The following is a 22,771-nucleotide window of genomic DNA, read 5'->3' on the forward strand; positions in this document are numbered from 1 at the left end:
ATTTAGACAGATTTGTGAACAATATTTGAGAGAAATAGGTCTTTTGTGTACATAGAAAAAGTCTTAGATCTTTGAGTTTAGCTCATGAAAAATGGGGGCAAAAATTTACAGAAGGTATGCTAATAAGCATACTTTGCGTTTATAATTTTGTTCAGTGTATATATTACTGTATTTAGACTACAAATTATTTATGTTGTTCAGAACCTGAATGCTAATATGTTACTTTTTTTCATAGGCGTAATTTGCGGGTGGGACGGGTGGGACACGACCCCACCACTTTTTGCCAGGGTCGATATTGTCCCCACCACTTTTGAAATCTCGCGGCACGGATGTAAATAATACAAATAAATAAAACATCTCTAGTTAACTAGCAGATCATTCATTTCGTTAGTTTGTTAAATAAGAGGCGATCTAGCGCTGAAATGTGTTGTTTTTGAAACCAAGTGATCAAAGTGTTCGTTGACTCGTTGAGTGGCGCAGATACAGTGTTCTCTTGTGGCTGAGGCCCGGGCACAGTCTTCACAAGGACGCGCGCATTAATCCGTTGCGGAGACTCTCTATTCGTTCCAGTGAAATCACAAAGTAAAATGCACACAAACGTGTCCCTGCTTGATATACAACCACTGATAAACAAAATCGGTTTTATTGAGAAAAAAAAAAAACTATATGAGTGCGGATTAGAACCCAGAACCTCTGACACGCTTGGCAAAAGTTCTGCCACTGGACCATTAAAGTACATGTGTATCATTGTCGGATCTATGTATTTCTTCACGTGAAAATTCTCGCCACCAACACATTAGATCTCATTAAACGACAAATTAAACACAATGTACTATTTAAATCGATTGCTGGACATCGGTATGTTATTGTACATAGGTGTACATCTGATTTATGATTTAGCATTGTATTAGCCACAATTATTTCTTTTCTTTTGAGTTCTTTCACAATTCTTTGTGACTTTTTATTATTACTTTTATGGGATTTTTGTGTGTGTTCATTTTAGAGCCGTGCACTTGCCACAAATGTCTGAAATATCAACCAAGAAATTTCTTCAAAAAACAACAACAATGCTTTGGAAATTCTTTGGAAAGAAGTATTAACTGCTGACATAACGAAATGAGGATGAGTAAATATTGTATTTCAATTTTCACTCTAAAAAAGGCAGGGTCTTTTTAACCCAAATTTGGGTCAAATATGGACAAACCCAGCCATTGGGTTATATTATTAAATGAAACTTTTAACCCAATGGTTGTTTTTGTCCATATTTGACCCAATTCTGGGTTAAAACAACCCAGCAATTTTTAAAGTGTTCATGTTTTTTAGTTAAAAAAATGTTTGGTTTCAAACAACAGTATTTAACAGTTATCATCAAACATTGCATTATTTACAGCCCAAAGTTTTGTTTTGACCTTGCCTTTAAAGAAAGGATAAACAGGACAACACATCTGGACAAAAGGATCTAGCATCATTACAAAAGGAGTTATGACTGCTGGCTCTCTTATCCATCCCAAGAGCCTTAAGACCCGCATGACCTATTGATCTACTACTGTCATTGTACACCCTGAACGGCATTATCACCACAGCGTAACAGCTCTTCCTTCATCTCTACATCTTCTCATGCAGGGATGCTCGGCAGTTCATAAATAACAATTATGCTGATAATAAAACCAATATTTATTTTCCATATTCAAATGCAGGCTCTGAGGCGATGTTTTATGCCTGTGATGGGGACACGAAGGCCACCTTCATTAATGTAGCGTGCTGATGGATAGGTTGTGGGAGATGGTGCATGCAGGAAGATGCGTTAAATGTCATGCCGTGGAACATGGTCTTCTCACTCTCAGAACCCACAGAGTGGAGAGGAGGACTGACCTTTACAGCACATTCAAACCAGCTGAATAAGAAATACAGACAGTTTTTTAAGCTGTGAGGGTGTTCAGTGTGGTCTTGTGTGAATAAAAACTTTCTGGAAGTTTATGGACGTTTGGTTGCATGGTTCACCTACAAAAATGTACCATGGTATCACTGTTTTTTTTTTATACATTTACCAAAGTAATACAATGTTGTTGTGTTTTTTTTTTTTACTTTTGCACTTATATATACACTCACCGGCCACTTTATTAGGTACCCCATGCTAGTAACGGGTTGGACCCCCTTTTGCCTTCAGAACTGCCTCAATTCTTCGTGGCATAGATTCAACAAGGTGCTGGAAGCATTCCTCAGGGAGTTTGGTCCATATTGACATGATGGCATCACACAGTTGCCGCAGATTTGTCGGCTGCACATCCATGATGCGAATCTCCCGTTCCACCACATCCCAAAGATGCTCTATTGGGTTGAGATCTGGTGACTGTGGAGGCCATTTTAGTACAGTGAACTCATTGTCATGTTCAAGAAACCAATTTGAAATGATTAGAGCTTTGTGACATGGTGGAAGTAGCCATCAGAGGATGGGTACATGGTGGCCATAAAGGGATGGACATGGTCAGAAACAATGCTCAGGTAGGCCGTGGCATTTAAACGATGCCCAATTGGCACTAAGGGGCCTAAAGTGTGCCAGGAAAACATCCCCCACACCATTACACCACCACCACCAGCCTGCACAGTGGTAACAAGGCATGATGGTTCCATGTTCTCATTCTGTTTACGCCAAATTCTGACTCTAACATCTGAATGTCTCAACAGAAATCGAGACTCATCAGACCAGGCAACATTTTTCCAGTCTTCAACTGTTCAATTTTGGTGAGCTCTTGCAAATTGTAGCCTCTTTTTCCTATTTGTAGTGGAGATGAGTGGTACCCGGTGGAGTCTTCTGCTGTTGTAGCCCATCCGCCTCAAGGTTGTGCGTGTTGTGGCTTCACAAATGCTTTGCTGCATACCTCGGTTGTAACGAGTGGTTATTTCAGTCACTGTTGCCCTTCTATCAGCTCGAACCAGTCTGGCCATTCTCCTCTGACCTCTGGCATCAACAAGGCATTTCCGCCCACAGAACTGCCGCTCACTGGATGTTTTTTCTTTTTCGGACCATTCTCTGTAAACCCTAGAGATGGTTGTGCGTGAAAATCCCAGTAGATTAGCAGTTTCTGAAATACTCAGACCAGCCCTTCTGGCACCAACAATCATGCCACGTTCAAAGTCACTCAAATCAACTTTCTTCCCCATACTGATGCTCGGTTTGAACTGCAGGAGATTGTCTTGACCATGTCTACATGCCTAAATGCACTGAGTTGCCGCCATGTGATTGGCTGCTTAGAAATTAAGTGTTAACGAGCAGTTGGACAGGTGTACCTAATAAAGTGGCCAGTGAGTGTATATATAAAAATTGTCTTGTTTTCCTGTAAAAAAAAATTACAGGAAAAATCTTTAACACAAGATGCATTAAAAAAGTAAAATAAAAAGACTTTTTTTCCAAATTGAGTTGGATAACAAAAGGGTATATTTTTATTTCAAAAACAAATATCTTAATTATTATTAATAAATTATTAATTATTATTTTCATAATTATTAATTTATATACATATTTGTATTTATCCTGCTCCTTTAGCCAAAAAATAAAATAAAAATAAAAATAAGATATATTATACTCTAAAATATATTTTAGACACACACGGTATAATTAGACTTTATTTGGAGTACTTCTTTACTGCATAATGCACATTTCTTAATATTAAACCTTAGAATGTGTTTTAATATCACTATTAGTAAGGGTAATATGATCTTTGTATAATATCAGTCTTTAAATGCAATAAAAATATACTTTAGGCTTTAAAGTGTACCTAAAGTATTGCAACGCATTCTCACCCCAAGGCGTCACTAAAATGACAATTTTGACCATGCTTCAATATTCGACGCTTTAGGCACCCTTTAGCGTCAGTTACATGACGCGATCCTAGGGCGTCATCTTACTGACGCTTTACCTAAGCGTCAGTTAGATGACGCGGGTAGGTTTAGGTCTGGGGTAGGGTTGGGATTAGATAGCGTCATCTAACTGACGTTAAAGGTAAAGCGTCATCAAGATGACGCCCTAGGATCGCGTCATGAAGCATGGTCAAAATGATTCCCAAGGCGTCAGTTTCATGACGCCTAGGGATGAGAATGGGCTGAGTATACTTGCAATAGTTCCACTTTAGCACAATCAAATAGACTTATCTTTAGTTGAACTTTAGGACTATTTCCGGATAACTAAAGTACATTAAGTACAAAATTAGTATTTCCAATTAAGCAGACTTTAAGTATACCAATTTAGTATGCCAAAAGTACAATTGCAGGGTATTTACGTATATTAAGTACATAAATGTGTAAATGTATTTGTAGTACATACTGTATGTAAATGTGTTTGTAGTAGGCCTACACTTAGCATAAAATAAATGTATTTCAAATACATTTTATATTTATTTTTCACTAGGGGATGATAATAATAAGACATATTTCTTGAGCATCAAATCAGCATTTAGAAACATTTGTTGCAGGCATCTATGTTTCTTTGGACCCACAATTTATTGCATTACAACTCACTCTCCTCATATATCTATACCGCAGCCGGTATTTGCCCCTTAAACCTACAGTATAATCAAACAAGTTCAGTATCACACTGTACCAGCACACTGACAAACAGCCCCCAAACCCACCATCAGAGCTCCTCTAGAATAACAAATATAATGCAATCCGTAACTCAGAGCGTGCGGGGGAATGAGTTTCAGGCAGGAAAATAATTTTCAGATGCAATATGGGTGAGTTAGGGAGACTTGTGAGCTTCTGTTATATCTCTGAGGGTGAATAATGCATTCAGAATCACTTTCAGATTTATTATCTCAATGACAAGCCTCTATCCAGTGAGCTGGTGTATATCATTCATAATCCCTGCGTTTGTTATGCTTTGCTTGTGGCTTTGCCTCTTAGATCACCAATTAGTAGCGGCCTTATGGGGTCAATCTGAAAAGACGACAGCTGCACATCCTTCTCTCAATGGAAATCTTTAGCTAAATCTCTGCTCCTATCGTTGAGATGATCTACACTACAAACTGAGAGAATTTTATTTACATGCAGTTGACCCATGAGAGTTTATTCATGCAGGTTTGATTTAGTGCCTGATGTGCGATTAATAATTTTGTATAGGAGCAGGAATCTCAGTGGTAGAATAAATAACTGATTTATTTCCGGCCTGGAATAAAATAAGGCTTTGAACAACTTTGGTCATACTAATAAAATTTCTAGTCTTAACTTGCTATTAACCCGACAATTTATCTCGATGCCTTAGAAGCATCACTCAGAGGAGACACGTTCAACATGAAAAGCTTGATAATTATTTTGATTGAGACTGCACAGTGCCTTTGATATCTGCATATTTTTCATAAAGACACTCATATCTGAGAATCAGTTAATTGTGACTGGAAGGTGTGTTAGGAAGGTCAGGATAGGTTTGTGCTAAGTAATTTATTTCTATTTTAATTATTCGGTCTGAAATGCAAATATTGGTAAGATCTAAAAGCCTTAATTGGCTCTGATGTTTAATTCAGTAGAAAGGCGTAACAACTAGAAAAGTGATACTTTGTTCAGTTAGTCTTCTTGCAGTCAATCTCCTGACTGGATTTTAGCTGTCAGTAAGCGAACTTGTTTGTCTGCTCATTAGCATACCTTCTGTAAACTTTTCATCAAATGATAGCCTACTCTACTTGCACATATTAATGCTTCCTGAATTAGTCCGTCTATAGCAGGGGTGCCCATGTTTCCAGATATCTACTTTCTGCAAAGTTCAGCTCTAACCCTGATCAAACTCAACCAGCTAATTAAGATCTTCAGGATAATTACTGATAGTTATAGACAGGTGTGTTAGATCTGAACTCTGCAGGTAGGTCAATCTCCAGGATTGGGTAACCCTGATCTATAGGGTAAAACAATCCATGATCCATAGGTCATACCTATGAGAATTTGTTAATAACCAATAATGTTATTATTAGTTAAGAATTATAATTAACTAATAATGTATATGATAAATATATTAGTTTAGTCAGCTAATAGAATGCTAATTACTTATATCTTATATTATAAGTCCATATCTTAATTTAATTGGTAAGACTGTACAATATGGTTTTAAACATTTTAAATAATTGGTAACACTTTATTTCAATAATCCACTTTAGACATTACTAGAACTAAAATAACTTTGCAACTACTATGTCAAATTATTCTACTAACCCGAACCCTTAAACCAAACCCTATAACCTATAACAGTCTACTACAGTCTAATAATATGACTGGTAGTTGACATGTAGTTGCAAAGTTAGTTAGCAGAATGTCTAAAAGCAGACCATCAAAATAATTGTAACCAATAATAATTATCAAGTTAATGCATGCATAGTTTGGGGTTGCTAAGATTTTTATTGTTTAAAAAAATAAATAAGTATCTCATGCTGGGTTCAGACTACACAATATTTTGATATTCACTGTATCAGATTATGCGATTTTGAGTTCTAAATTCTTGTCTTGTCGTGTTGTAGACAAGAAACATGTGAGACGGGAACGCCCTACGTCAAATGGATCGTGCCAAAATCAGGCTAATATTATGTAGTCGAAACCCGCGTCAATATGAGACGCAGATATATATGGGCCAGAAGGCGCCTCCTAGTGGTCTAATCCTAACACTACCCCAGACCTAAACCTACCCATAACCGAAGCGTGTTATATTGACGCGAAAGGGTGCCATGTGCGTCGGATGTAGACGCTTTGGCAAAAGCGTCAGTATATGACGCCTTGGGATGAGAATGCGTTGAAACCCGGCATTATGCTCACCAAGACATCATTTATTTGATCAAAAATACTGTAAAAACAGCAATATTGTGAAATATGACCATTTAAAATAACTATTAACAATTTTTTTGTCTATTTTAATATATTTTAAAATGTAATTTATTCTTATGAAGGCAAAGCTCAATTTTAAAAAAAGTAATAAGCTAAAATTGAATAACAATTAAAAATACATTTAGGCCTACAGCCTTTATTAATTTTGGTTGATATTACTTTATATGCTAACAAATTAATTAACAATGAAAACAGTCTTTTTTATAAATGAACATTAATAAATAATAGTTGATTACAGATATTTTATGTCATGTAGCCTAAGTTATATCATGACAACTCTCGGGATGGAATGGTAATTGAGATTGGCATAGCTATGGATATGGCAATGTTAATGTATTTGGTCTTGGCGGAATAGATCTGCTACGCTGCTGCTGCACATGTAACATACATGAATAACCCCCGTAGCAGATCTATACAGGTGGAGCTGGGGAAGGGGGAGGGTTTCTGAAAGCACGCTGCATTCTGCTAACAGGATCACACCGGTATTTGTTTGAATGTTGAGCCGCAGCTCATTGGCCGCTGATGCAACATCATGCCAATTAGCTGTACTATGTAGATAATAATGTGATCGCTACCAAATGAGTTAAAGACCTACAGTATCAGCCTGCACCATCTAGAGTTTCATGCCAGAACTAGATAATAATGTTAACAAATGGAACCTTATTGTAAAATGTTGCCAATTAATGAATTATTTGTATGATACAATGCATCAATTAATGATATAAGTTGTCCTAAAGTGCTTATCCACAGGCACAACAGAACAAAATATGTTTGTCCGTTCATTGTGAATTTGTTTTGGCCACTTTCATATTTTAGACTTGAGTACCATAATATCTGCCCAACGCGGACGTTGGAGCTTTCTGTGTGTGCTTGAAAGAGAGTGTATGCCATCTTCAGCTGTAGATGAGGCTAAAAGCATCTTGTAAAGTCCTCAGAGATCACAGCCTGATGGAATATGAAGCCACAGACAGGGGCTGGAGTCTGAGGTGTGGATGAGTCATTCTTCTATTATCTGTATACATCATGATGCAGACTTACATCATTAGCCCTATTAACATCACACTAAGACAGTGCTTCTCAAACCTGTCCTGTCGAGGTTTAAGAAGCACACTGCCTCTCTTTCCTCAAATCCCTTGAATCTGAATTGCTTCTCCATGCTTTGTTATATTGTAACACTGAAACAGTGTTGCAGTTTAGAAACTATATTTCAGTGCAGTTTTGTCAGTGTATATTAGCATCTAAATAAACAGTCACGTAATCACATTGTGCACCTGTGTGGATGATGCAATCTCACCACAGACGACCACATTAGACAACTAGAACTGTTATACAATATTTATTCGGGCACACTGTAATTCTGGAAAGCTTAAAGGCACGCTGGAGAGATCCTAATAGAAAATGGGACTCAAAATGCAATTACTGCAGTGATGATGTTTATCTGGGTGTTTTTTTTTTTTTTTTTTGCTGTTTCTCCACTATAGACTAATTACCTTGTGTGTGATGTTATTTATGAATTCATAATCTTTTTCTGTGTGGAGAGCATAATATATCACATCACACCACACTGCCAAGTCTCTGACACTTGCACTGTTAATTACCAGCCTCATTTGCATATACAAAATGAAACCATTTAGAAAATAGTATTTTGTAGCAGGACGTGCGAATTTGGAAAACAGAATTGTGTTCAGTATAAAGATGAATTTCATTGCATAATTTAATAATTCCAGGTGAAATTATGCAATAAATCAAAGCTAAGTCGAAACTACTTTTCATTTGTTGCTGTAAACACCTAAGAGAGGATGTTTGTTCCTTTCGAAACTTTAATATTCAACTGTGCTTCTTCAAGTGCCGGCGGTCAGATTGAAAGAGACTTTTAGTTGTTTTTATTCCACCATGAGCTTCATCAAACAAAAAACGAAAAGAAAGAAAAAGGAAAATGAATTTTGGAGCTCCTCCCTAGAGTTGAAGCTCTTGCTGTGCTCCATGCATGCTAATAAAGGTGTGGGAGGGAGATGGGGGTTCTCAGAAAATACAAGATTGGATGTATTCCCCAGGAAGCCACATGGAGGTTCATTACGTTTGTATGGCTCCTGTTTTCTGGTTTATCTTCAAATAGATTCCGTTTAAGATTGATTAAGGATGACACTAATGTATGGCGTGCTATTTTCTCTCTTTTAGCAGCTGAAATGTATACAGAGCTAGAATAAAAGTAATAAATTGCCCAGCAGAAATATATTGACATTGTATGGCGCAGACTCCGAAGGAGGAGGAGGATAAAAGCGAATCCACACGTATCAATAATCTGACGTGACAGCTGCAACATAAAATGATTTTAAAGCCATGAAATTTTGCATCTTAAGGGGTACGGTAACCATCTCTCTCTCTTTTTCCACCTATTCACAGGGAGAACCCCTAAGGAGCGTGCTGAGTGAATAAACAACTTGTGTGTTTTCACACCCTGCTTTTAACCCATAGGCTCAGTAAAAGTGCACTCAATCTAGTGCCTAATTGCTATAAAAAACAGTTCCTCTGACTGTAAATGTCCATTTGGTCATAGTAAGAAAAGCACAGCATCTTTTTTACCCAAGATACTTCTGCTTATAAGATTTTGTGCAGCCCCTCCCAGTCTCAAGCCTTTGTTTCCAGTTTGAGTGCCCTGGGGTCTGATGAGGTAACGTGAGTGCCCTGACATCCCCACTGTACTACCAGCAGTACTGTACTAATGAGTACCCCCCCCTCCCCCTCCCTTCTCCGACTCGGTTCACCCCACCTTCCGCCTCCTCAGAGAGCCAAGGGAAGCAAGGGGCGGGAGGGCTTGGGGAGTCTCCCATCAGCTCAGGTTTCAGGTTACAGCACCTCACATCACCTCCAGCCACCTCCTCTGCGTGTGTGGGTAGAGTCGCTTCAGGTGCGGATAATTATTCCTGTCATCTCCGAGGCCTGTCTTACTGTACCAGACAAAATAAGAAAGCTTGGCTTCGCAAATCCGCTCCCAAAAGCAGCACAACTCATCTTTCGGAGACTTGTAAATTATTCATTCTCCAAGGTTAATGAAAATATGCTAATAGGGAAGAATCTGTGGTGGAAGAAATGATAAAATTGTAAAGACATGCCCGTCCTAAATAATTAGAATGAGTGCTGGCTTTAATTATGTTTGAAAAGCAATTGAAAATGCAGATAAGTCACAAACAAAAAAGAATGCATTATACAGTAGATCTTTGTGTTGTGTACAACAACAAATGTGTTTAAAAGAGAGGGAGAGAGAAAGAGAAAGAGAGAGAAAATGCAGCTTTAAAGAGTTTGTTTGTAGAGAATCTGGTTTAGGGGCAACTGTTTTATATGTGTATAAAGCTCTTGTTCTACAGTGTGACCAAATTATAGGTCAGTGACATAAAGATGCACTGAAATTGGTGTATAAAAAAGGGTTACCCTCTAGTTTAAGATGATGTAGTTACATTGTCATTACTTAAATTAGTACTGAGTAATATTAATTAACTACATGTAGTTATAGAGTTATGGTTAGGGTTTGGTTTAGAGTTAGTTACTTGTAATTATGCATAATTTACTGTTATTACTAAAGTAAGTGCATGTAGTAACGTGTAACTACGTCACCTTAAAATAAACAAGAAAACAATTACAAAGAAAAGGCAAGTAACAGATGGAATTAAATGTAAAATGTTTACATAAGAAAACATGAGTATTTCTCAATCTTTCTTTTATTTAAATCTTCGAAAAATATTTTACACAGTGTATTTTTTGGTCTGGATCTGTTAATTTATTCATATATACAGTGACTTTAATACACCTCTTCAATGATGAACATGTATATATGTATATATATATATATAATTGTTATATATGATTAAGATGTGTACACATGCATTTAAGGTGTAAAATATCCATTCAAGATGCACGTTTCTAAGAACCTTTCTATTTCCCCCTTTTCTTTTACTATTATTTGTCATTGACCCTTCTATTAACTGTCTCAAACCAACTGCAGTGCTGCTAGTGTTCCAATATTAGCATGTTGTAAATGATTTAAGGGATTATGAATGGCGAATAAAGAAATAGATAGAGTAAGAGTGAAATAAAGGGGCAAAATGATTGTGGTTCTCTCAGGTCTTGGTCCTGACCTCTGAATATAAGGCTGACTGTATGTTTACAAAGAGAGCGATGGACGGCTGTCAGGGCGCTGTGAGCTAGAGTGAGTGTGAAGAGGGCATAAGCAGTGATTCAGACCACAATCCATCACTGAGTCGTCACTCAACCTCCCCTATCGCCCCTCGCTCTGGCCCAATTAAACCTTACGACCAGTACCCACTCTTTTCTTTTCTTGCTCACATTCTCTCTTCCCTTTCTCATTTCCTAGCTTTCTCTCTTCATCTCCATCACTCTTCCTACGCCACTGTCTCATGTCCCCCTGTGTCTTTCTTCTTCTTTCATTCGGTTAGGGTATTCGGTCATAGGTCAGTTTCCTGCCCTAGTCAATAGAGCAGGAAGAACAGAAACAGTAATGTACTGGGCTTTAATTATAAACATACTCTGAACCCTTAAAAGCCTGTGAACAGTTCTTTGTTTGTTTGGTAATGTTTGAGCTAACAGAAAATACAAAATATACTTTTACCCTATTACACATTTAGGGTAATATAATCAGACTACTTTTTGATTATTATTTTTTTACCTAACTTAAATCTATATTGTACCATATTGATATGAAAATACAAAGAGAAAGAAAATATATTTAATTCTTTGTTATCAACAACATGAAGTGCATTAAATATTACATTACGTCAGGGTTTCCCAGACTGGGGTTTGTGATGGAACTGCAGGTGGTTAGTGAGTTTAATGAAAAGCTATTAAGTAATTAAATCATACAAATTTTAAACTAAAATAAACAAAACAAATGCTGTGTCGGTGTCAGTTTTCAGTGATAGAATGACTAGAGGCTGGTCTGTGCAATTACACAAACCAGGAAGACCTTAACGTTTATAAGCAGGCTTTGAAGGGAAAAAATGGAAAGATACAAAAATAAATTGTAGGGACATTCAATGAATTATGAATAATTTACTGCCAGTGTGAGAATAACATGTAAGCATGTTATCAATAAAAAAAGTAACTCTAGTCTGATTATGAGTATTTTAAAACGTATTATAATCTAATTATAAGTACTTAATTTTTGGAATCTGATAATGTAATCTGGATTACATGTAACACATCACCGTCTAGATGTGCCTTTTAATTTTAATATTCTCACAAAAATGTGGGGAGCAGATTACCTGCCGTTTTCTGGTTAAATCAGGGATCTTGACTGTGGTATATTATTTTTCACAATTTTTCATGTATTTTGACCTGTGGAATATTAACCAATGCTAAATCTCAAAGCGCTGACTGGGGCACCTTCATTATGGATTTACACCTTTTTTTTTGCCAACTTTCTATGTTAAATAACAGTTGATGATTCAAGTACTGCTGGTTTCCCAATTAATTCATTATGAGTGTATGATCATGTACCACTTAGAACGACTTCACAGAACTGTAGAAATAGCTCCACAGGTGATTAGCTGAATTAATTTCTTTCTTTAATTATATACAAAAGTGTTCTAAAGTTTGTGGTCAGTAAGATAAAAAAAAAAAAAAAGAAATGAATACTTTCATTCAGTATGGACACTTTAAATTGATCAAACTTGACAGTAGACAAATATAAAGTCACAAAAGATTTTCATTTTAAATAAATTAACTTTCTATTCATCACTAAAAAAAGTATCAACGTTTCCACAAAAATATTAAACCGTTTTCAACATTGATAATAATAAGAAATGTTTTTTTGAGCAGCAAATTGGCATATTAGAAGATTTCTGAAGGATTATGTGACACTGAAGACTGGAGTAATAAAATTATGATTTACTGAAAATCATCACAGGAATACATTTAAAAATATGTATACATTTTTTTAAAGAGTTTAAATTGTAAAAATATTTCAAATATTGTTTTGCTGTATTTTTGATCAAATAAATGCACCCTTGGGGATAAAATACTTTATTCAAAACATTAAAGAATCTTATAGGCCCTAGACTTTTGAGTGGTATTATACATAATGTAGGGTTCCGTAATGGAGTCAACCTACTTAGTGTAGGTTGGAGTCCCAACTTAATAATTGCATAGATCTCAATTCTGTCTGTATTCAGTACATCCAGTAAAGGTAACCACAAACATTCTCCGTTAAAAAATGTTTTTTTTAATCGATGTGCCAAATAGGGCTTAAGAATGTTCTGCTTTATTGTTTTGAGTGCTTTGCAAGGTTTGCTTTTATGCATAATATGGCAGACATGACTTAATATCTGTGCAACTTTAGTGTGTTAAAAAAAATTTAACACACTGAGATTCTGAGGAGCTATTTTAAGATATCTATGGAAAGGAATGCTCTTGGCAGTAAGCATCTTCAAACCCCTACTGGATTTCTGGTTAGCTATTCATGATTTCCTCAAATGCTGGATCAGCTGTCTGTTTAAATGGCCTACTGCCGTTTGGTGTAAAGAATAAAGCGTCACAATAGAAACTGCACATAATGGCCCTTTGGTGACCTGACAGATTCACCAGAGGTTTGGTTTTGTTGGTTTGCAAGCTATTGGCATAAAGTAATTAATGTTGTACTGGTGTCTCCGAGACTGGAACAACTTATTAATGACAAAAAGGCTGCATACTGTATAAGTAAGAATCACTGGTGACTGTGAGCGAAGATGTGAGTGTGGACAGTGGCGGATTAAGACTCTTTGGTGCCCCTGGGCACTGACACCTAGGGCCCTATCTTGCACTCGGCGCAAATGACTTTGTACACTGACGCATGTATCATTCCTATTTTGCACCCGCGCAAAGCGGACTTTTCCCTCCACAGACACACGTCGGTTAACTAAGAAATACACTTGCGCTCCCCGGGGCGGTTCAGCGCAAAGAGGAGGCGTGTTCCGGCGCAAACTTTCCCTCATGCTATTTTGCTGTTCTATAAAACAATTGCGCCACTGACCAGAAAAAACCTAGTCTAAAGTCAGTGGCGCGTTGCGCGTTGTTCATTATGCTATTTTAAGCGCGCATGCTTGGCCATAATCAATGTAGCGTGTGCACAACGCGCATACACGTTGCTTCTCTCATCTAAGCAGCAGTTTTCATTTTTGCAAATCATACATTATTACGATAGATAGATAGATAGATAGATAGATAGATAGATAGATAGATAGATAGATAGATAGATAGATAGATAGATAGATAGATAGATAGATAGATAGATAGATAGACAATTTATTATAAAAGCATACATGTAGCTTACACATTTACCCAAATTATCATACGCCTGTTTAACAGAAGTTAATTTGTGTGGGTTTCCCCATCCCCAATGTCACTTCTCTGTGTTTTACGGCCCTGACGAGAACGTTGCTCTCCTCGGCTGTGAACCGCTCCTGGCGCGCGCCTGGCAATTCCGCCGTTATAATAGGAATCGGCTTTAGAACAAGCGCGCCTGCTCTTAAAGGGAATGTGAGATGACGCTCTGATTGGTTTATTTCACGTTACGCCCAAACCACACCTATGAATAATGACAACGCATTCTCATCCCAAGGCGTCACTAAAATGACAATTTTGACCATGCTTCAATATTCGACGCTTTAGGCACCCTTTAGCGTCAGTTATATGACGCGATCCTAGGGCGTCATCTTACTGACGCTTTACCTAAGCGTCAGTTAGATGACGTGGGTAGGTTTAGGTCTGGGGTAGGGTTAGGATTAGATAGCGTCATCTAACTGACGTTAAAGGTAAAGCGTCAGTAAGATGACGCCCTAGGATCGCGTCATGTAACTGACGCTAAAGGGTGCCTAAAGCGTCGAATATTGAAGCATGGTCAAAATGATTCCCAAGGCGTCAGTTTCTTGACGCCTAGGGATGAGAATGGGCTGATAATGAAGCTACTTCAGACCAACCCCTTTTAGATTTGCGCCAGGCGCAAGAGGCATTTATCCCGCCGGGAAAATAGCAACAGCGCCGGGATCCGCCCACAAAGTTACTTGCGCTTTGAGCTTTGACACTTGCGTTTCAGATCGTTAAAATAGGGCCCCTAGAGTCAGTCTGACGTTGGGTTCTGACGTCAACCCAACTTTCATTTTCAACCAAAATCCAACATCTGTCCGACGTTGGATATTGACGTCAATCTGACGTTGGGTTCTGACGTTAACCCAACTTTCATTTCCAACCAAAATCTAACGTATGTCCGATGTCGGATGTTGAGTTTCATGTGAAAATTTACATTCAGTTATTAATATTATTATTATTACTATTATTTTACTATTCTCAAAAGTAATTCTTAATAATAAACTTTTCTGACAACAGAAGGTTACATCAATCAGGTTACCACTTTTTGCAATGTACTCTTTAAATGATCAACTATAACTTGTGAACCCAAATGTTATACATAACCTGCTGCAAGTATTTACAACGTGAAAGTGCAAGGCTGATGCTCTGTGGTGGATTCACACATGAGCGTCACGAGGCAGTTTCATTTCGATTGAAAGGACGCAAAAAAAAAAACCGCGAAACCGCAAAGCACACTCCCAGAATCTGGATGGTGCGTTTCCACTAGCCTAGCGCGGAGCAGAGCAAGCGTTTTCAGTTCATGTAGAAGTTTAGCTTCACGCTCACGCGCAAGCTTAAAGCTCAACTTCCATTGGAATTAATTATATGGCCGTTGAAATGAAACACGCATACTCACGCAGTCTGGCGGTAGATTGCGCGTCTACAAAAAAAATAAAACCCAAAAAAACTTAAATGATAATAAGGAAAATTCTAAACTTTCAACAAAACTTTCAGGGAATTTAGAACGTTCTGATGAAAGGGTATTTATAGGCCTAGGCCTATGAATGAATCGCTTGTATTAAAAGAGAAAAATTTGCGTGGTGCCCCTGGCCACTTGCCATATGGTTAATCCAACTATGATTGTGGACTGAAGGGACAAATTCATTTATTTTTAACACTGTTTCAATAAACAAGTTTTTCAAGAACTTGAATCTTTTTATAAACCCACACCTCAATATGAAGTTTGTAAAGATTTACTCATTGAACAAAAGGTGGACAAAGGTTTCAACAACAACTGTCTGAAAGAGAAAAACTTTTCAGGCAATTTACAATTAAAAATTTAATTAAAATCTTACTCTGTAGGTGAAAACATGGTGTTATATAATTTATTTTTATATGTCGCTATACCATACATTCCTTAATGCTATTCTCTCACGCGAGGAGGTAACACTAATTAAATATGGTAAAAAAAATTCTTATAGACCTTAAGCACCAGAGAAACAAGCGCACAGCCATCTTTAGAATTTTGAACTTCCGGTTTGCAGTTGCTCTGTATATTTCAATGGCATCGCTGTCGAAGAGTAATTAGCCTGTGAAGTGGATTTACTTATTGTATAGTTAACGAAAGTTATCACAAGCATTGTAATGTTTAAAGCGGATGTCATTACAATTTAAAGTAGACCGGGAAGATGTTAAAACTAGCGGTTCATTCGTAAGATCTTACCTTCATGCTGTGGAAATACTAATCTGAAGACAGAATACAAGAGTGCAGCGCTGAAAATGGGCGTGGGTGTGGCTATACATACGATCTATAGAAATTTCAAGATTCTCTTAGTTAACAGACAGATTCGGTAAGTAAAATATAACTGTTATAAATTGGGTAGGATTTCTTTTTTTTTTGTGGTCTCCTCCCCTTGAATACTAATATATGTCATTGACTTTTTGAGTGACAGGGCCAAATTAAAATATTTTCTGTGTACCATCAATTAAATTAACTGAGCCTGTGTTATTGATTTTAAGGCAACAACATTGGTGCAAAAAAAAAAAAAAAAAAATCCTATCAGAACAGAACCACAATCATGACAGATAATCGGATTCATACTCATCAGACCTGATATATAGCTCCACACATCTGCACGGCTAAGAGCACATTTTATGTATCAATTTGATAAGGTTTCTGTCTCTTTATATCTTTTATTGATACAAGCAGAAAAAGACCCAGACTAAGCAATATGGCAGACGAACAGAAAATGGAGCTGGTGTCAAGGATTCCGCCTGGAACTCAAAATAGCGTGAAATGTCAAGAACCCTCTTGCAGCAGGCAGATATAATTGATGTTTTATGACATTTACAGATGCGTTAGGCAGAGAACTCAAGCATGGTGCTGCTTTAAATGTATGATAGTTGACATGCCACACAAACTGGCACGAGAGAACAGCATGATTAATGCAATATCAACAGCCCATAGAGGCCCAGCCTACCGCAAAAAGCCTTTAATACATCCACTTACCTTTGTGGTAACAAAGATCTAATATGCATGTTTATATTTGATGTATTTTTTTGGTTTTATAGTTTAAATACCATTCAATTTTGATCTTTATATAAAATCAAATGGTATTTAAATTTGATTATTTAACTTAAAAAATTGTTTTCCAAATTTATTTGGAATTCTTGGATTAAATTGTTTGTTTTTTTAAATCATTGTACATTCTAAAAGATATATTAACTAAGTGTAATTGTCAAAGCAGATCATAAATAAATTCGAAACCTATAATTATTGCAAAAATAAAAAATGAAACAGGAAAGTACCCTTTATGCAGTTGCCGATACAGTTCACAGGAAAAGTGAAAGGAAGCACGATCCTGTTACATCAAACCGAAAACAATCTTAGGACAGATTTATGGGTCTTAAAGACTGCACACTTACCCTGACCTCTTCAATTTCAGGGCGTAGCTTAAAAAGTAGATCATTTACTCTGACTGGAGGACTGGCAAAAAGATGTTGTAACGGAGCAATGGGCGAATAAGCGGCAGTCTAAAGCCTAGCGTTACAGCTAAGGGGCCCAGGAAGGCTGTCTCTTTCACATGCTAATGTCTGCATTTCACGCACGTAGCGAGGGTGCAGACGCGGCGGTGCAGCTGTCTGCTGTTTTATCAGCTCTCTCAGTGGGTCCCTAATGAATATTCTTCTCTCTGGCAGTGTGCATGAGCTCAGTAATCAGGTTAAGAAGCCTAGCACTTAGCAGGGCTTCTGAAGCTTCATCATTACCAAACCATGACCCTGCCCAGGTTCCATCCTACTGCAGAAGAGTTGGCAAAGCTGTGCAATGGCCAAGAGAGAGCAACAACAACAACAAAAAAAGGTTGAAAAGCTTTGTTGAAGTCAGAGAACAGCTGCGCCTTGGGTTTTGTTTTGGTATCTTTTGAGTATCTTCATGCTTTCTGCAGCTAACTGGATAATTAAAAGCGATAGTCAGTTCTATGATATAAGCAATGCAAAATCAAACAGACCATGCAAGTTAAAAAAACAAAGCAGCAACTATCCTTCGGCAAGGCCCCGATTTTCAGCCCACGTTATTTGAATGTTTGGAGTGAATTATTGGTGAATGAATTGCCCTGCCGTGTACCTTTTGTTATTTTGCAATTAGTTTATATCTTCCAATCTGCAGTGAGCAAAGGCTTGGAGTCATTGGGTAATGTCAGACTATGGTGCATGCAAGAGAAGACAATCCCCCCAAAAAGCAGATAATCTGCACAATGGCTTCTGTGAAGGGCACTTAATTAAGTCAACACAAATCATTAACACATTCTCGCTGAGGCTCAAATGTGAGAATTACAGATAACAGAAACGGCAAATTAATTCTGTTTTTAAAATGTTATAAAGTATATAAAATATAAAAATATTGTATTATATTATATTATATTGGTAACATACAATAAGGTCCCATTAATGTTAATGCATTAACTAAAATTAACTAACAATGAGCAACAAAAAAGCCTTGTGTTTATTAATCTTTGTCACAGTTAGTTAATACAAATTCAACCATTCATTCTTAGTTCATGTCAGCTCAGGTCCATTAAATTATGTGAACAGATAGAACTTTAACATTTCAAAATAACATTATATTAGATAAATAAATGCCTTATAATTTCATTAATAAGGTTCATGTTAACTAATCTAGTTAACTAATTTTAACAGTTGAAACCTTTTTGTAAAGTGTTACCTTGTTTATTCCATTGTATGAAATGTAGAAGGTAAACTAAACATCTCTGTGGCCAACATAATGCACACTTGCAGCAATCGACTTTTGGCACAAAAGTGCAGGCCATAAAGCTGTTTTCTGCCCCATAGTTTTAAGTGCTCCCAGCAAGTAGCTTTTAAAATAGGTCAGTGGCCTGTTGTCTTGTGCAACAGCGAGTTCTCCCTGAGCTCCGTGCTATCTAGAGTAGCTGGAAACGGGGATTTCTGCTTTCCTCTGCAAATCGATACCTCAACAGCAACTCACTCTCTCTATGTCTGAGCGATTAAGTCCTGCAGGAACAGGAATCCGGCTCTATCTCACTGCAAGCTGCCAGGCATTCAACTCCAGTGGGCAGATAAGTTCTCACATCGGGGAGAGAAACCTGGGAGGCATCGGGAGAAAGAGAGAGGGAATGGGTTTTTACACACTTTTACAAGGTGATAAAGAGAGAGAGAGAGAGAGAGAGAGAGAGCAGTAGGAGAATTTACTTTCTGACAATGTGATAGACTGAACTCTGTACTCATTTTCAGTGCCATTAGCCAGAAAAATTCATATTTATGTGCGAGAAGACGAAGAAAACGAGTGTGGACGAGCTCCTCGGAGTGTCCCAATAAACAAACTGTCTGTAGCTAGACAAACCGTCTGGAGGGACAAACAAACAAACACAGGGATTACAGCGTGCAAGATTAATGCCTCTTTTGTTTAATGAACTCCTCATGAACCTAATTACTGCAGGAAAGCTGAATGCAAAAAAAAAAAAGAAGAAAAAAGATGTCTGATGAGATTGACTTTGACTTATTTGGAATGATAGCTCACAGACACACAGCATGCAGGGTGGGCTGGTGTATAGATGTACAAGTCTGCTGCAGAAATTAGAAGAGGCAATCAGTGTTCTAGTTGTTGATGTTGTTTGCTCTTTTTGAATCTGTGATCTGAATTTCTAGGCTACATCGCTGTTTTTCGGATCCTGTGGGATAAAGCAGCATGTGGTCCTGGTGATTTGAATCCTGTAAAACCGCCCCGGGTATATTGAAACATCTGTCAGCGTAGATCTGGACAATGGGAGGTAGATCAAATCCTCATAATTTGATGTTGTCATGTTTCCCCGAGCACAGCAGATTGTGGTTCCCATCCTGTGTTTGAATGTTTTGGTACAGTCAGGGTCATGTGATCAGGCTGTGCTATCAACACTGTGACCCAAGCACCAGTAGTACTTTGCTCCTGTATCAAATGCTTTATTTTACACTTTTATTCAATCTCTATGTAACACACACACCGTGTATATATATATATATACTTGTATATACTCTTCATAAGTAGTACTATATTAAGTATGTGACACTGACTCAGACACAAGCACAGTTTCTTGCATGGCATTGTCTGCCTTGACACAAGGGGCGCTATAACAGGCATTATCACAAACTGTCTTCTTCTACAGTCAGTTTCAGTTCAACTTTAACCACTATCATCACAGCTATCAGGGAACATTGTGGCAAAGTTCTCTCAAAGCTATGAACAAACATTCTTCAAGTAACGTTAATAGAACATCATTCATGGAACATTTTTACCTTTAACATTTAGTCGTGTAATTTAAAAGTTTTTTAAATGTTACTTCTTGTTTCAAAATGTTTCGAGAAAAAGTAATGTTCCCATTATGTTTTGTAAAATGATCAAATGGGAATGTTCACTTAACGTTTGCATAACCAAGAAAAAAAGCATTTTTTAAAAACATTTAAAAAACATTTTTATAAACATAATTTGAATAACATAAATAACATTTTCAATATTATTATTTGGATTTAGCATTGTTTTTTTTCTCTCTCTCTTTGGTCTACAACCGGCCCTATCAGTACTTCTTTACGCAAGTATAAAAATTGCACACATTGCAAGTGTGAGTTGTACATACTTAACATGGTTTCATTTCATTTCGTTTTAATTTATTTATGTTTTAGTTTTAGTATTACATTAAATATAATTATTTAACAGCTTTAAATTTCATTGTACTGTCTAGTGTGTTTTTTTCTATCTAATGTGATTTTTATGTTTAACCCTTTAACCCTAAAGTTGCCGGCCACCGCCAGCGTTTTTGAGAATTTTCACAAAAATGTCATGGCCCCACAGAATATCTTGTTGTATGAATATCTGAACATGCAATAGGCCTGTGTCAAAAGAAAGAACAGTACCTTTGCTTAAAAAAAAAAAAAAAAAAAAAAATCTAGCAGTTTTATTCTTATTCTAACGTTTTATTCTAGCTTCATGCATTCTTTTTTTAATCAACTCTAGATTGTTGGTAAGCTTCATAAAAAAGCAACATTTTGGACAAAAAGCTTACAACGTGCATAAGCTATGCTTTTATCGCTAGTTTCTGCTCCTTTTATGCCTGTGTTTTGAATGCAGCTTTGAATGTTTATTTTTTTTCAGTCATGTTACTTGTTATTTTAGTTAACATTTATTTATTTATATATTTATTACATTTTTACTTTTCATTAACAACAAAAATAATAGCTAAGAGCATAACATCCATAGATATTCAAGAGACAAATACCAAAATTGTCAATATTCCTGTTTGTCCTATTTGTCACTCAGTGTCCAAAACTAAAATATGTCCTGAAGCAAAACCATTAAGAACTGCTGGCGTTGTGTTTGTTTCTGGCTTTATTCAAAACCAAAGCCTCAATCATCACATATATAACAGACAAACATTTGCACCATCAACAATAATCAGCTATCAAACTGTCCGTATGATTTCTCTTCATCAGCACACATGGACTTTAAACTTGGATCCTAAACTAAACTTGTTTTGACCATCTGGTTGTAGGAAGCGGACATTCAGACAGAAGTCCCTAGAAAAGTTTACACCTCATTTTCTTGTGCTAATGAAAAGAGTCCAGTCATAGCAGTGGCTAAAGCGAGACCCCTCGGCCCACATTGCCCCAGTCTCCATGGTGATGAGGCCTCCTGACCCTCCTGTCAGCATTGCTAATGGCCATTGTTGTGAGCCATGACCTGTGAGCTTCTCTTGAGCAGATGGAGGGTTTGACCCCCACCCAGCCTTAGTGCTGCTCCGTCACCCACACCCTCCCCTCTATCAGCTGCCCTGCTCCCAAAGAAACAGCACGACAAAGCAGGGGACGGGGAGAGAGGTGAGGGGGGAGCGCCGTGCAGGCGTCACTGTGGAAACTTGGAGTGGAGGGTGTGCATGTGTTTGTATGGGCCCCTGCAGGCTCGAGCAGCAGCAGGGCACACTCCCATCTGCAGGGAGGGGCCGAGGGCCCACGGACAGAGTGAGGGGCTTAACGCCAGCTGAGTGGGAGCCTGTGCTTTAAACTGCATATACACTGATTCAAAGGCATCTAAACATACAGTGCTTAGATACAAACAGCTAACTTGTACTATTAAGCATATTTTAAAATGAATGCAATAAATGATGCCTCCTAAGGGCTGGATCATACAAAGCGTGTTTTTGCGTTCTACAGTAATGTTTTTTTAATTGTTTTTCTATGTAAATATGCACTATAAAAATGTATTTGATGATTGTGATCTTGTCTTAAGCGTTTTAAAACGCTGTGTAAAGTTAAAAAAAGTTCAGCTTAAAAAAAACATGTTTCTGCTCAACAGAATGAAACAGTATGCAGGGGTCTGGAAATGCGCATTTCAAAGTTTTAAACTTGTCACTTGTACGTGGTCCAACAATTCAACAAATATCTTAGAGTGCTTTCTGTACCTGGTTCAGATTGAAAAACCTGATGAATAGCTGTAGACTGTAGGCCAGTTGTAAGCTTATTTAATGTTATTGAAATAAAACAAACAATATATGGACTGCTTGTAAACATGTAG

At 37.3% G+C, this 22,771-nt stretch overlaps 1 long non-coding RNA gene across 1 annotated transcript in view; it reads left to right on the forward strand.

The window, feature by feature from the left end:
• LOC130075486 (uncharacterized) overlaps positions 1–22,771 on the forward strand; it is a 158,575-nt gene that overhangs the window by 85,816 nt on the left and 49,988 nt on the right. Inside the window, exon 2 of the long non-coding RNA XR_008805525.1 lies at positions 19,879–20,000. This is a non-coding gene — a long non-coding RNA (uncharacterized LOC130075486). The remainder of the gene's footprint in view (positions 1–19,878; positions 20,001–22,771) is intronic.

The sequence above is a fragment of the Rhinichthys klamathensis genome, unplaced genomic scaffold (assembly GCF_029890125.1).
Source record: "Rhinichthys klamathensis goyatoka isolate OS25496 unplaced genomic scaffold, OSU_Roscu_1.1 h1tg000579l_1, whole genome shotgun sequence".
NCBI classification, from domain to species: domain Eukaryota; kingdom Metazoa; phylum Chordata; class Actinopteri; order Cypriniformes; family Leuciscidae; genus Rhinichthys; species Rhinichthys klamathensis.